Here is a 14,482-nt window from a genome sequence, read left to right as displayed (position 1 = left end):
TGGACCTTGATGTATGGATTTAACTCGGTATGTAGTCTGAAATTGCCTAGTTTAAAGTTATCTTGATTCTATTATGGTTATTAGAAAGATCAATTATTACGCTTATTTAATAAAAATATTTATTTCCGAAAATAATCGACACGAATGGAATTGTGTTAAATCGATTTACAAAACAATCGATATCTTAATGATCGATTTTCTAAAAATCAATATTATTCAATTACATATTCTCCATATATCTTCAATAACGGACAACAAACATTACATTAAAGTAATCGGATCTATTATAATTTTTAAAGTATTTTTTATAATTTAATACAAGTGTCAAGGATATAGGACTGCCTCGGTGGCGTAGTTGTATTGCATGCCCGGTACAATAGCGCTCTGAGGTCCTGGGTTCGAATCCCGCGTCGGGCAAAGTGATATTTGGGTTTTTCTGCTCAGTATCAGCCCGGAGTCTGGAATTTGTGCCCGATATGGCGATAGGCTCGCCCCCTATCACATCATGGGACGGAACATACTTGGCGAAAAGTGGGTGCCCTAGTTGCGCCTCTGCATACCCCTTCGGGGATAAATGCGTGATGTTATGTATGTATCAAGCATATAAAAAGATATTTATTTTAAAAATAGTTGGTTTACGATGACAGTAGTAATATAGCTTTCACAAAAACAAACAAAATCGAATCTCGATTTTCAAAAGTGAATTATCGATTCGTTGGATCTATTCTGTACTATAAATCGATTTTACTGATGCACAAAATCGATTCTTTAATTCGATCTTAGACCCTATGTCTTATATTAATAAAAGCTTTAATTACGAAGTAAAGTGGTCGTTGATTTTATAGCAAGTTCACAAAAAAAAAACTATTATAGCGGTACAACAATAAACAGAAATTTTCATGTACTGTCCCACTGCTGGGCATTTTAAGGGGTTCAGCTGAACCCACCACGCTGGCCTAGTGGACAGACTTCACATACGAAATTACGGAGAACCTATTGGAATCTATGTAAGTATAATTTCGTCCAATAGTCAACAACACTTTGTAATTCAAGATGGTGTTTCTACTGTTTATGGATCGTATCGCTTACCATCAGGCGAACGGCAAGCTCGTCTCGTCATTCAAAGCAATAAAAAAAGCCCTGGGATCGATCGAGAGATAGCTAATAAGATTGGTGTCCATCGGCCGTTAATCCGCAGCCACTGTTCCTCTAACATGAATCCTAAACCTTGGGCCTTAGATAAGATATCTTTCTATAAAAGTTGACGCTAACAATTTGTATGGGAATGATTATATCCTAGCAAAACTGTCAATATTATTTTTTGGCCACGGTAAAATGACCCCACTGCACCTGACGGTATGGGTGGGGTCCAATAGAATGTAGACTGACGAGCGATTACCCCTTAGTCGACACAATTATGTCTGTTGGAGCCGGATATACACAGGCTGATCCCGGAGCGACACACGTGGGTCACTATGGGTTTTAACACCTTGTGTACGGTCGCTATCCGGATATAAATATACTACCACCAGTAAATATGTCATTCTCATATATTTTTGTTTTTTCTTAGCGTTAACGATTGTAAAGGCATTCTGTGTAAAGCCTCACGTCACCTTGTGATAGCAATAGGGTATTTGACTATGTTTGATTTTGTGCATTTATTAAGATGTAATAGCAATTAATACAAAAAATAAGTTCTGTGAAAACAGCAGTAAAATTCGATAAGAAATGACGCAGTAATTTAAATTTCAAATATTGCTACGTGCAGTAACGTGGTGGTGCAATATCGCTCCATCTCTTTCTTTCGCGCGCATCGTAATGCCCGCGACGTCACATGCAAGTACTCGTCTCTCAGTTTTTGACACTAAGCCCTACTACCAAATTTCAATGGCTTATAACTTGTGTATTTTTCATCAGATTTCAATGACTTCTTCTGTTTTAAAATTTATACGACGTACATATTTCTATAAAAAAGGTCAAATACTCTATTATGCTCGTCGGTAAAAAGCAAACCAAGTTGTTTATTAGCAATTGTTATATTATAGATATAGAGAAATCATTGGAGAAGTACAAAATTAACCAATATGAAAGGTGAAAGTACTTTGTTAAGATTCAAGATGGCGGCTTGACTTACAGCTGATCGAGTAAATTTGTGTTTTAACTAAGCATAGCTTTGCGGATTTTTTATAAGTAAGGCTGATATAGTGCAAAAACGTTCACACCCTGCCGCATGTCCTGCAAGTTTGAACACGGTAAAATGTGTTTGCGGAAGTCGAGATTTGCAAGTGTTAACCGACTTCCAAAAAAGGAAGAGGTTCTCAATTCGACTGTGTTTTATGTTTTTTTTTTGTGCTGATCTCGTAATGGCATTGTCACAATTTTAAAGTAGCTATAGTCATAGACTCAAGTCTAAATGTAGGCAATAATAGCAAGTTTTATTAAAACTATTTGATCCCGGTGTTTATATTATAATTTTCTCCTGACGTGTTGAAGACTGCAGCTTTCGTGGTTCGTTTTGAGCGTGGACTCCGTAGAACTCGTCTAATCTCTATATCTATAATTCAATTATTTTTTTAGTGTAAGTATTGGGAAAGAAAAATAAACAAGTGAGAGTCAAAACATTATTTTTTAAGTTAAAAAAAGTTGTTAAATAAGATTTTGTTATTAAAAATAAAGGAGAAATGATTTTTTAAACTTGATGTTTTGTGATTGGGGATTTGTCCTCCTATTAAAACTTTGAGCAGAATTTGTTTTTCATTTATATACCCGGCGTAGAGTTGAGCTGATTGAACAGCGCCTAATTAAAATGCATTTATTTTATATAGCCTTCTTCGATAACTGGGCTATCCAACACTAAAAGAATGATGCCTTCCTAAGCGAATTTTGGTCATGGCGGCAATCTTAACGGAGATCAGACAGGAGATATTATAGTGCACGAGTGTGTGCAATACACAAGCACTTAGTTACTTCTCATAGTCCGATGTGACGACATGACCGGAGAGAGATCAGACCAACGGCTTTACGTGCCGAGGCACGGGAATATCACACAGACAATTTCCAGACTCCGAGCTACAACTGAGTAATTTATTAAGATAGGAAAACCCACTTAAAATCATTTTGGCCCGTCCCGGATTCGAACCATTCGTGTAACGATTACATCTACGCCAGCGAGGCAATCAGTAGTTTATTTTATATAACCTTCCTCGATAAATGATTCGAACAATGTATGAAAATTCGAACATTCGAAATGTCAATTCGAACTAGTAGTTCCTGAGATTAGCGCGTTCAAACTAACTTCAGCTTTATATAGTAGTATAGATGCGCTGATTCAGGTCGGATCCTAATAAATACAGTTATATAGCGGGTAAATTAATCCTAATGGCGAAGGGTAACATTTTCTGAAAGGGGCCCGACACAATTTAGGTACTAATATGCATAAATCGATCTCTAAATCGTTCTGATGATAATTAGATTCTTCAGAAATTCTACATAAAGAGAAGCCGCCAGAAATCTGATTCTACGAACGCTTCGCCACTGATATAAAGAGTTTAACCTTAGTTTTATGCTATTTCACCTTATATTTAAGTAACCATCGCATGAACGCAAACATTTTGTTATTTATACGACAATCTTCTCAATGTCCGCTCTATAGCCTTAGAACCTTTGAGAAAAAGGTACTTTTATTCCATAGAAAACGATACGACGCTGCCGCGAATAAATCTTAGCAAAAATATGCCAAACTATTTCGTTTAACCTCATTTAATAGTCCCATTTCTAACCTGTTCTTCCGTCATGTCAAAATAAGCAGGCTGAGTTTCCATAAGTACTTATATATTTTCTATATATATTATAATTCTCTTTGACGCTGAGGCAGAAAATCGCGAAATCAAACCTAAAATTATGTTGTAAACGTGTTGTATTTTGTGATGTCACAATGCGAGGAAAACATTAAGAAACCTGTAATGTAAGTGATCGTATTAGGTTTGTGATTTATTTCAATACTATTTATTATAATAGCTTATGCCGGCATCGTCTGCATGACAAGGTTTTTTCAAAAGTCCCGCTATATGTTTTCCCGGGATAAGTAGCCGACTCAGGAGGAATGTGGCTTCCTATTAGTGAAACAATTTTCATAATCGGTTCAGTAGTTTCGGAGATTGCCACTACAAACATACAAACTTGAACGTGTTTCAATAAGAAAATAATTATATAAAAAGTATATCGGTAAATTACATACGGTTACACATCACAGTCAGTAGAGGCGGGAACGGAGAGCAGCGCTTCCCGTGACAAAAATGAACATTAACCCCTTTATTCATAGACGTTATTTATCTAAGGACGGAGCATTGCTGTGATAACAAGTTTGTTTGTTCAGCTTTGCTTACCTGACAGCTTGCTATGTGTTCAGCTTTGTTTATCTGCCAGCCAATTAGATTCAAGTTGTATCTCAATATTAGCCAATCACAACGGCCATATGTCTATGCACTGCGAAGGCAGCCATGCCGACAGCACTGAGAATCAGACTTGTTATCATCCTTCGATAAAAAACGTCTATGAATAAGGGGGTAAGTTTTGCTGCGTTCAATTAACAACAACACTCTTTATAATATTAGTATAAACTAGGTTCCCGCAGATGTTCAGACATCATTTTAAATAAACTACCTTCCGTCTTTAAGGTTTTGATAACAGCGGCATCTATCGTGTCTAAAAGTTACTTACTATTCAAGCTTGAACTAATTTAACTTGTGATTTCGGAGATTAGCGTGAACGAAGAAATATCACCCAAATTACCACCATTTCCCGTAGATTTTTCAAAATTATTCTTTGATACAAACAGGAACACAACACAAAAGAAATCAGTAAAGTGAAGCTCTTACTTACATGTAACAACTGGGTTTTATTCGTGGCTTCGACCGTGTAGAATTAGATTTGTAACATAATTAAAAAAAACGAACCCATATTTTTATTATCTACATAATAGATATAGACGCAAAAAAATATAATTTTACGTTACTTTAAAATGATTTGCGTTTTATTATCACAAATGCATTATTTAAAAAAGCTTCGAGTTTCTTACATTTTCGTAAGATTGTGATTTTTATTTTAGACCAACGCCAGTGGATCGCCCGCCCAGTGTCACTAGTAAGTAAACATTTATTCATTATAATTATTGATATACTTTATTACGTTTTTTTTAATTAAGACAGACAATTCATTATTGTAATAAATGTCTACTCCACTGTGCCTTTATTTGTAAGATAGTGACAGAAATGTCATGTTACTGCAGTTTTACTATATTCTTTGTGTCTTAGTTTGACGAGCGTAGTTGAGCGCCATGCAGTACTTTGTAATTCAAAACACTGTATGGTTTTGGTACTGTTTATGCGCGAGCCTATCGTCATTTCGGGCCCAAAATCCAGTCTCCGGGCTGATACTAAGTGGCAAAACTCAATATCACTTTGCCCAACCCGGAGTTCGAACCGAGGACCTCGACACTGCAAGCGTACCATAATATTATTACGCCACTGAGGCAGTCATTAGGTATATAATAATATCAGTCATGTATTATATACTGTCCCATTCTGGGCAGGGGCTTCTTCTACTACTGAGAGGGATTAAACATTAGTCCACCACGCTGCAGTGCGGATTGGTATACTTCACACACCCTCAAAATTCATTTAGACAACTTTTCAGGTATGCAAGTTTCCTCACTATGTTTTCCTTCACCGTTAAATCAAGCGATAATTCACAAAGTATACACACATAATTAAAAAAAACAGTCACAGGTGTCTTGGGATTCGAGCCTGCGGACATTCGTCTCGGCAGTCCGTTCCACACCTAACTAGGCTATCGCCGATCTTCTTTAGGCATGATTTTATTCTGATTAGCAGTAACGACCTTAACATATCCGACGCTTTGAGCGCCAGATCTTTGCGAGGCTCTTTTACATAATTTCCTATGGAAGGTAATATTTTTTCTTTAGGCCCCTTGCAAGCGCAAGGCCCTAGGTGGTTGGCCCGTTCGGTACTTCAAAAGTAGCCATTGTTGATTGGTAAATTTTCGCTTACCAGCTAATTATATGTATTTTTTTATTGCTTTTATTAATGAGACGAGCTTACCGTTCGCCTGATGGTAAGCGATACGACCGCCCATAAACAGCAGAAACACCAACACCTTAAATTACAAAGTATTGTTTGGTAATCCACTGCGCTCGACATCCTGAAACATGAGATACTTATCATGAGAGACTTATCATGTCCAGTAGTTACACTGGCTACAATGTCCTTCAACCCGGAATACAAGTGACTACTCACTGCTGCTTGGTAGAAATAGACATTGCGGTGGTACCTGCCCAGGCGGACTCTCACATATAAAAGATCACCGGCATGTTTAATGGAATTTATCTGCTATTTACATCCCTACGTGTATTTCAGCGGAAGCCACAAGCTACTCCCTCCTGCAGCAGAGACCGCTTCGCAACTTCGACTCTCAGACCTGTGGCCGCAACACCTTCTGCTGGTTTGGCTCGCTGAGCGCTGCATTCACTATAACAGCAGTTGTTCTCATCATCATCACGTTTCTGAGAGAGGAGCGCGTCGCGACAATTTGAATAAATGTTGTGAATTGTGACGGTCATTTTGTTTGGTAGTTGTAGATTGATTTATTTTAGGATTCATTGGACATTTCGAGTAAATAAAAAACCGATATGGACATACAATAAAGTATCAAGATATAAGCTCTAGAGGTGAGGCAATATGTCATTTGCCGGGCATTGCAGGCACAAATATAGACTAAAATGATTCCTCAAGTTCTGATAAATCCCCAATCTGCCTTCCCCAAATATGCCACACTCTTACCCTCAATAGAGCCGAATTAAGAATCACAGGGCCTCTACGCAATACACATATTGGGGTCTATTAACCTTTCCTGTGTCAAATCGTTCAACTTAATTTTCATTGTTTTTTGTTGAGTCGAAGGGCCCCTGGCCGGTGCCGTGCCCCTAGACAGTTGCCTAATCTGTCTTAAGGCTAATCCGGCCTTTTTTTTTTTTTTTTTTGTTTTCGCGGAGAAAGTCCCTTATTACTACCGTCCAGTCTTCGCGGGGGGCGACTGAGCGGTTATGTTGGGGTAACCGTTGCCTTACGACCCGACAATTGAAGCAGCCCGGGACCCTCGGGCGGCGGTCGGGCCGAGTCCCTAACTAATGACCCTAACCTAAGTCCCTACGCAACGGCCTACCAACTAAAACTCCGCGTTGACCCTCTTCGGCGCATAAGGGACGACTGCGGGCTTCCCCCGAGACAGCAGGTCCGAGTCTTCGTCCGCGGCCGCCCCTGCGCGGTGCCGCCTTGCGGCCCGTCTCCCTAAATGTGGGGGGCTCCTAAGCCCCTCGCACCGAAGGACGCTCTCAGCGTCAACGGCAGCATGAGGTCAACGCCACACTGCCGTCCATCCCGGGGGTCAACCGAAAAATGTGCAAGAAATGCACAAAAATGCACTAGGGCGGACAGCCCCCTGCTGCCCGCCGACGACCCCCTTCGTGGCCCCTATAAGTCGCCTCTTACGACAGGCAGGGGTTTACCGTGGTGGTATTCTCCAAACGCCCCCATTCCACAGGGCGGGAGACGCCGGTCAGTCGTCCACCCGGCGTCTCCTACGTCTCCTCTGACGGCGGGAGGGATCGGCCCTCTCACGATCCCTCTCGGCGCTCTCCTTCTGCGAGATGACCGCCTCGCAGAAGTGGGCCACCGCACGCCAGGCCTCCTGGCTGCCGACCATGGAAGCGACCACAGCCGGCAGCGAGAGATCTCCTCCGACGACTGACACGAGAGCGCTGCGCTCATCGTCCCAGGCTGGGCAAGACTCCAACGTATGTTGGGCCGTATCCCGCGGGCAGTTGTCACAATGGTGACACACGGCGCTAACCTCCGTCCCTGTTATCTGACACAGGTACTCACCGAAGCACCCATGCCCGGTGAGCACCTGTGTCAATCTATCATATTGCCGCGCCGTGGCGCCTGTCCAGCCACTGTGCAAAGACAGGACGCACTGCCGCGATGGCCCGAAACCCCGCTGACGGGGCCTCCAGCCTGAGACGCCACTCCTCTACGGCGGCTCGCCGTAAGGAGGCCCTCTTGGCCTCCACCTCCTTCAGGGTCGGACGCTGCCCGCTCCTGGACGCCCCCTCCCTCCAATGAAATGCATTGGAGAGAGCTTTGGCGTCCAGATCCCAGGGCAGGAATCCGGCCAAAAGACAAGCCGCCCCGTACGAGACCGTGCGGTACGCCCGTATGGCCCGCTGCGCTACGACCCGCTGCGGGCCCCGCAGGAGAGCGGCAGAACGCTTTCCCAGGGCGTCAGCCCAAACCGGGCTGCCGTACAACGCCATGGACCGCACGACCCCGTGGTACAATCTTCGACAGGGGATACCAGGACCTTCCAGGTTGGGCAGCAGGCTAGAAAGAGCGCCCGCCGCCCTGGACAACTTCGTCCTCAACTTTTCGAAATGGGCGCGGAAGTCCCATCGGCTATCCAAAATTAAACCTAAATACTTCATCGTTTTGCCGATGGGAATCCGCACCCCCTCAACTACGATGTGGGCACCGGCCGGTGGCCCCCGCCGAGGCCCGTGGAAACAAATGGCCTCGGTCTTCTCGAGGGCCACCTTCAAACCTAAACGCCTGATTCGGCTCACTACGTGACCGGTGCCCACCGCCGCCAGGGTCGCGGCGTCCTGGAATGTCTTGGACGTGGCCGTGACCAGCGTGTCATCTGCATAGCACGTCACGCCGACGCCCCAGAGATTGGCACCACGGAGCACCCAGTCGTACCCGATGTTCCACAAGAGAGGGCCTAGAACCGACCCCTGCGGGACACCGCACGACATTGCTCTTCGGTGCCACCCATCGGCGCCCGGGTACATCACGTACCTGTCAGAAAGGTACGCGTGCACCAGACGCCTGAGATAGGGCGGCACGACGTGGTACAGCAGTGCCTCGTTAATGCATGGCCAGGGGAGCGAATTGAACGCATTAGAGATGTCAAGGGAAACTGCAATAACTATTTTACCCCTGGCCACTGCTTCCTCCGCCTGCGACTTGACCCGCAGAATCGCGTGGACGGTAGAGCGTCCACCCCGAAAACCAAACTGATTGTCGGCCAAGTTGGGACCGACCCTCTCGAGGTGCTCGACGAGGCGCGCGTGTAAAATGCGCTCAAAAAGTTTGGCGACCTCGTCGAGCAACACGATGGGCCGGTAGGCCGACGGCGACTCTGCGGGTCTCCCCTTCCTTCTTCAGCAGGACGAGCTTCCCGGTTTTCCAACGCGCCGGGAAGACGCCCTGCACCATACAGGCGGAGAATAGGCGGCGGAGCCGCGGCCCCAAGTGCTCGAGGGCTAGCACCCAGGCTTTCCCGGGGATGCCGTCGAGACCCGGGGCGGTGTTTTTGCCCCGCAGCCGAAACACTGCCGCCCGCATTTCTGCGGGCGTAACCTCTGGAATATCCCCTGCCGATAACGACGATGACGCCACTTCCGTTGGCGCCATCGGTGGAGGAGTGGTATACTCGGTGGCCGGGAACAAGGCCGCGACTACATTGGCCAGAAGATCAGGCCTGAGACTCTGCGACAGTGGGGGTGCCGCCGATCGAAGTTTGTTGAACACTAGTCTGTATGGCCGCCCCCACGGGTCCGCGTCGAGAGTCTCTAAGAACTCCTTACGTGCCGCGACCTTGGCCCTATGAATGGCCACCCGCAGCGCTCTTTTCGCCTCCTTGTAGAGACCGTAGAGCTGCCGCTCCTGGTCCTCGTGATTCTGACTGCGAATACGGCGGCGGCGATGTCTGGCGTATCGGCGGCGCGAAGCCACGCATGACGCGCGCAACTGCGCTAATTCCGCCGACCACCAGTACACCTCCCGCCGCGGAGGACGACGGAGCGCCCGGGGCATGGCGGCGTCGCAAACATCCGACATTGCCACCCCGAACCACTCCGCCTCCTTCTCGACCCGCACCGGACCCTCCGGCGCAGGGAGCCACGAGACTGCCAGAGCGGCCAGCTCTAGGGCCTCCTTGTCGAGGCGTCCTAGAGCCCACCGCGGGCCGTCCTGTTGAGGGGCACTCGGTCCAACACTATTGGGCCGGATACTCGGGGGCGCGGAGACGTCGAACCTAATATAACGATGGTCCGACAACGTCTCCACGCCCACGAGGACTCTCCAGCCCTGGACACAACGTGCGACGGCGGGGCTCCCAAACGATAGATCCACAATAGACCCGCCGTTGTGCCGCACGCACGTGTTCACCGACCCTCTGTTCAGGACGGCCAGGCCGACGGAGATCGCCCATTCCTCCAGGACCCCACCGCGAGCGTTGGTCGCCGGCGAACCCCAGACCGCGGACTTCGCGTTGAAGTCGCCGGCGACGATCGTCGGGTGAGGTTGGCCCTGCTCAACCAGAGCCCCCAGCCGAACGAGAAACGTTTCGAATTCGGCCAAGGGTCTGTTGGGGGAGAAATAAACTCCTACTATCCACAAGTCCCCCAACAGAGCCGCGACGCATCCCTGGCCCTTCTCAACTTTTGCGAAGGGCGGGGAGCCAGCGGCACCCTGGGTGATGATGGCCACCGACCCGTCGATGTCCCCTACCCAGTTATCGCGGGGCGGGACAAAATACGGTTCGGCGACCACGGCCACTTGCACCGACCACTGCGCCAGGCTTTGGGACAACAGGTCCTGGGCGCGGGCGCAGTGGTTGATGTTCGCCTGGAGGAAACTGAGGTCCATTATTGATGGACGATCTCCTCCACATCCATCTCGGCCGCTAACTGCACTTGTTGCAGTGGGCTCGCCGCCTGCGGCTGGGACAGAACCTCAGCGGCAGGCGGTCTCCTACGTGGGCGACGTCGTGATTTACGGGAGGAGGCAGAACACGCCTTCCCCCCGATTCGATGCCCGGCGGGCTTTCCACTGGTGGCACACAAGGTGCAATTCGGTGTCTCCTTGCACTCTCGGGCCTTGTGCCCCGGCTTACCGCAGCGGTAGCATAGTCCGCTGCGGTCTGTGGGGCAGTCGCACACGTTCCTGACGTGACCCTGCTCGAGGCAGCGGTAACAACGCATAGGGCGCGCCTCGAGCACGGTCACTCTGGCTACGACCCACCCTATTTTCACGCGGGCCGCCTTTAACTTCTTCGCCACCCTAGTTGGTACTTTGGCCCAAACGGATCCCATTCCCGACCTGTCTGGACGGATCTGTCCCACTTTGATCGACTCCGCAGCACACTCCCCGGCACTGCAGAGGGCCGCCTTGACCGTCTCTGGGGTGGCCGCGAAGTCCAGTCCCGAGATCCGCAGCTCCGAGCACTTTGTAGGTCGGGATATGATGACGTCCTCGGTCGCAAAACATTCTCTTAGTCGGGCGGCTAGAGCATCGGCCTTTGCTCCGATTCGGCTCCTGGGACCTCATAAAGCATCGCCCCCGTGGCCGCGTATTTCGGCTTGAGCCTGTCTATGTTTAGGCCGCTAAGGTCCACTCGTTGTTGGGCGTTCGTCAGTACCCCGGCGTAGGTAAGGCCTTTTCTCGACAGCCGCCGGTGTCAGCGAAATAGTGACTGCGGCTGACTTCGGCGGCCGGAGCTTCGGCTCGGGGCGTTTCGTCGATTGCCGTGGCGCCAGGGTTTTGGTCGCGCTGGTCTTACTTTTCTTTTTCCTGCTCACGACCTCGGTCCACGGCGTCTCCATTGATTCCGGAGCTGGCGGCAAAGGGCGGGGCTCCGGAGGGGACGGTGCCGTCTTCTTCTTGTTGCCCTTTTGGGGCTTTGGGCCTGGCGCTGTTTTCTTTATTGCAGCGGTCTTCGTCTGCTTGCCTTTAGTAGCGGGTTGCACTGAAACGGTCGCCGTTGCCGTTGAAGGTCCAGCGATGGCTTGCGGCGGCGCACTTGACGGTCCGGCTACTGGGGCGGGAATTGGGGAGCGGGGGCTGTTTTCTTCCCCTTGCCCTTCCCTTTCTCCTTCTTTGTCTTGGGCTGCGGCCCTCCCACCAGTCCCCCCGCCACGGGGAGTTGTATGTCCCCAGGGGTGGATTTCCTCTTCTCTTCGTGTGCAAGAGGCGGTCTCTGAGCTGGCCCCATTAGTGCGGACTCTAGCCGGGCCTGCACCCTTGCTTCCACCATGGCTAGCATCTCCTCTGTGGTGGTCCTGCTGCTATTGGCCGCCTCCAGGTCTTCAAGCCGACGGCGGAGGGTGGCGTTCTCCTCTTGAAGCGCTTTCATGCTGGCTTCCAGGCGGGCGCTGTTCTCCTGCGCCTTTTCCGTTCTTCTTCGAGGCGCGCAATGACGGCAGACTCGGGTTGCTCAACGTACCGGGCGACGAGGTTGCTCACCCGGTTGAGCGCCTCTTGGGACGTGCCCTTAAGGTTGCCCGATTTACGCATGATTGCGCGCACGATATTCTCGCACTCCTTGAGGTCCTCCTTGAGGACGGGGCAGTCTTCGTCCGTGTCATTTGTCCTGGGAATCGGCGACTTCACAAAGCGTAGGCGCTCCTCGATTTCCTTTTCGGCTTTTTGTCGGGCCTCCTCCCGCTTCAGCCTATCGCGTTCCCGCTGTGCCTTTCTTAGCCCGACGTATTTTCCGACAGAGGGGGGTTGTCCCCTTCCCCTGCCGTCGACTGTCAGAGCCTTAGGCGCCGGCTCATCCGTGTCACTCGTACAGAGTGAACAACTATTCCTTGAGCGGGAGTGCCTCCTCCAGAGCCTCCCGCTCCGGACAGAGGAGACACTGCTGCTCGACTCCGAGTCCATATCAATTGGCCTGTTGGTATCGGCCACGTCTTCGATGGGCTTAGCGCCCTTCTTCTCCTGCGAAACGTCTGCATCAACAGGCTTGCGCCCGTCGAACTCCGCCTCCCCTGACGGAACCGGGGTAGGCAACCGCGTCAAAGTTATAATGGGTGTTTTAAAAAGATCAAATTCCATATTTGTTCCCACGAGTATGGGGGAAAGGGTGGTCCGCCCAGGCAGAGCCCCCTGTACCTGGGTAAGCCTAGCGTAACCCGCACAGAGTGTCGGCCGGTACTCTGGCGGGGGTCGCACTCGAGACCGAACTACCCATCGGCCATGCATCCCCTCGCGGTGCGCCGCCGCTTGGGATTCGGGGTGATTTTTTATAGAGGTTTTCTTCCTCGCGGTCCGGGCGGTTAAGCCAAGACCCTCGGTCCAGCAGGAGCGCGAGACATATCCACAGACCTCCACACCAGATTACGATCTACGACGGCGACAATGGGAGAGGGAATCCCCCCCACTGCCTGCTCGGGGCGGGGTGAGCGCACACCGATTCCGTCGTCGCCCCCGGGACAGAACCGGGGGCCGCCCGAGATGGGCCAATCTCCCTGCACTGCGACACGACGGCCGCCGCAAGAGGCGACGACCGTCAACCAGCACATTTGTCAGGATATTCGCCAGCGCGCAGATCAGCCTGATCGGTCTGATCGACGCGCCGTTGCCCAGGGTGCACCAACGAGGAGGTTTCCTGACCTAGCACCCTAAATCCGGCCCTACCACAATGCATCCTCTTTTATAGACTAACGTGCTTTTTTAATAAACGATTCTTATCACTTTTTTCGATTCATTTCCGAAATTAAGCGATAAACATACAAATACAGTTTACTTAGGATAAACTTTTAGCGTTAAGAGGTGATTAAGAATTGCTTAAATAGCTGTCAAAAAACTTCACCAGTTCCTAGTTTAAACCTTATTAAGAGGCAAGATGGCGGGTTTTGACTTACAGCTAATCGAGTAAATTTGTGTTTTAACTAAACATACTTAGCTTTGCGACATTTTTATAAGTAAGATGGATAGCTTTTTGACATGCTTACAAATGAATAATTTGGATAAATATTCAAAATAAACATTGGAAACGTCTCTCAGTATGACCATAAGTAAGGACAAGAGCTCAGGACCATAACTCTTCCTCTTAACTTATTTCCAGAACATTCCAAGAAATATCAAACTGTGGCGGCGACATGGACCAACCCAAGCCGCGTCTCCCGGCGTACGCCAACGCGTTCCGGATCCGAGGGCCGGTCCTCGGCGCGGATACATGTTTAGGACGCAACATACTGATTATAATGCTGGTGGGAATATGTCTATCCGTCACGCTCAGTGTGATCGTGGTTATTGTGATATTAGTGAAAAAGTACGGCGATGATTGGGACATGTGAATAAATTTGTAAACTATGTCCTTGTTTTTTTTCTTAAATATAAAAATGTATAGTTACGTAAAAAAAGATTTATTTTTCATTTTATTGTAAACACCTCAATCGTTATTTTCGAATCAATTGTAATGTAAACCAAAATGTTTGTCCTCGATCAGCTCGATCAGCATGTCAGGAAAACTTTGTTCCAATCAAATTTCATTTCCTCTATTAATTTGTATATAGTTTTGGGTCAGTACTTTTGGGATTATTTAAAAAGGCTGTTTATGA

Source organism: Manduca sexta, chromosome 1, assembly GCF_014839805.1.
Source record: "Manduca sexta isolate Smith_Timp_Sample1 chromosome 1, JHU_Msex_v1.0, whole genome shotgun sequence".
NCBI classification, from domain to species: Eukaryota; Metazoa; Arthropoda; class Insecta; order Lepidoptera; family Sphingidae; genus Manduca; species Manduca sexta.
Note: the sequence above shows the minus strand (reverse complement) of the source record.